This window comes from Chrysochloris asiatica, unplaced genomic scaffold, assembly GCF_000296735.1.
Source record: "Chrysochloris asiatica unplaced genomic scaffold, ChrAsi1.0 scaffold00095, whole genome shotgun sequence".
Lineage (NCBI taxonomy): Eukaryota > Metazoa > Chordata > Mammalia > Afrosoricida > Chrysochloridae > Chrysochloris > Chrysochloris asiatica.
The window spans coordinates 4,143,041-4,145,649 of record NW_006408613.1 but is presented as its reverse complement, the minus strand read 5'-3'; positions in this window follow the sequence as shown (position 1 = coordinate 4,145,649).

Sequence of the window (2,609 nt, the reverse complement as noted above, 5' to 3'; positions counted from 1 at the left end):
TCTCTCTGTCTCTCTCTCTCTCTCTGTCTCTCTCTCTCTCTCTCTGTCTCTCTCTGTCTCTCTCTCTCTATATATATATATATATATTAGCAAAGAGACCCTAACCAAGAGAGATTTGTACTGACATGCAATATTGGGAACTTTATCAATAAAAGTCACACTATTAATAGGTATAAGTTTTTAAAAATTATATACTATTTTCATGTATGCTGAAGAAAATATTTGACAATATTCAATACTCATTCTTAATAACAGCACTTTAGTGATTATGAATGAGCAGATACCTTCTTAACATGATAATGCCACAATACTTATACTAATATGATACTAAAAGGGGAAATACTGCAGCATTCACAATAAAATTAGGAACAAGGCTTGCTTAGTCATTATCACCATTGTTATCTGTCACTCACTAATGTAATTAATCATCAAAAACAACATATCAAGATCAGTCATGAAGTACAATGTGTCTGTGCTAGGATGATATCCATACACCTATAAGGAAGACAAGTTAATATCACTATTATTCAAATGTATGCACCAACCACTAAAGCAAGTGATGATGAAATTGAAGAATTCTACCAACTTCTTCAGTCTGAAATTGATCAAACATGCAATCAAGATCATCACTGGTAACTGGAACACATACACACAAAGGTTGGAAACAAAGAGGAAGGATCAGAAGTTGGAAAATATGGCCTTGGTGATAGAAATGATGCTGGAAATCACATGATAGAATTTTGCAAGACCAATAACTTCCTCATTGCAAGTACTTTTTAAAAAAAAACATAAAAGACAACTATGCATATGGACCTCAGCAGATGGAATACACAGAAATCAAATGGAATACATCTCTGGAAAGAGACAATGGAAAAGCTCCGTATCATCAGTCAAAACAAGGCCAGGGGCAGACTGTGGAACAGATCATCAATTGCTCATATGTAAGTTCAGGCTGAAGCTGAAGAAATTTAAAACAAGTCTACGAGAGCGACAATACAGTCATGAACATACCCCACCTGAATATAGAGATCATCTGAAAAACAGATTTGATGCATTAGACACTAAAGATTGAAGACCAGAAGAGTTGTGGGATGACATCAAGAACATCATATAGGAAGACAGCAAAAGGTCATTAAGGAGACAACAAAGAAAGAAAAGATCAAAATGGATGTGAGAAGAGACTCTGAAACTTGCTCTCCAGTACAGAGCTGCTAAAGTAAATGGAAGAACTGAGGAGGTACAAGAGCTAAATAGAAAATATCAAAGGTTAGCTCGAGAAGGCAAAGTCAAATATTATAACAAAATGTCCAAAGACCTGAAGATAGAAAACCAAATACACTCAGCATTTCTTAAGCTGAGGGACCTGAAGAAAAAATTGAAGCCTCAACTTCTGATATTGAAGAATTTTACGGGAAAAATATTAAATGATGCAGAATGCATCAAAAGAATATGGGAGGAATACACAAAGTCACTTTACAAAAAAAAAAAAAAAAAGGTTGCTGTTCAACAATTTCAACAGGTAGCATATGATTAAGACCCAATAACCCTGAAGGTAGAAGTACAAGGTGCATTGAAATCATTGGCAAAGAAAAATCCACAGGGAATAGGTGGAATACAAATGGAAATCTTTCAGCAATCTGATGTGACACCGGAAACACTCACTCATCTCTGCCAAGAAATTTGGAAGACAACTACCTGCCCAACCGACTGGAGGAGACCAGTATTTGTGCCCATTTCAAAGAGAGGTAACCCAACTGAAGGTGGAAATCATTGGACAGTATCATTCATATCCCATGCGAGTAAAATCTTACTAAATGTAATACAAAAATGGCTGCAACCATACATTGACAGAGAACTTACAGAGAGGTTCAAGCCAAATTCAGAAGATGACATGAAATGAGGGATATCATTGCTGATATCGGATAGATCCAGGTTGAAAGCAGAAAATACCAGAAAGATGTTTACCTGTGCTTCATTGACTACATATAGGCTTTTGATTGTGTGGATCATAATGAGCTATAGACAACATGGCGAAGTACTCAGCAACACTTAATTGTGCTCATGAAGAAACTGTACATAGACCAAGAGCAGTTATTCGAACAGAACAAGGGAACACTGAATGGTTTAAAATTAGGAAAGGTGTGTTCCAGGGTGGTATTCTTTCACCATACTTTTTTAATCTGTACGCTGAGCAAATATCCAAGAAGAAGAATTATATGAAGAAGAATGTGCCATCAGGATTGGAGGAAGACCCATTAACAACCTGCGATATGCAGACGATACAACCTTGCTTGCTGAAAGCCAAGAGGAGTTAAAATACTTATATATGAAAATCAAAGACCACAACCTTCAGTATGGGTTGCACCTTAATGTAAAGAAAACAAAAATCCTCACCACTGCACCAATAACAACATTCATATAAATGGAGAAAAGGTTAAAGTTGTCAAAGACTTCGTTTTGCTTGGATCAACCATCAACATTCATGGAAGTGGCAGTCAAGAAATCAAATGATGTATTGCATTAGGCAAATCCGCTGCACAAGACCTCTTTAACGTGATGAAGTGCAAGGATGTCAATTTGAGGCATTTCCATAATATTTTCAATAACCT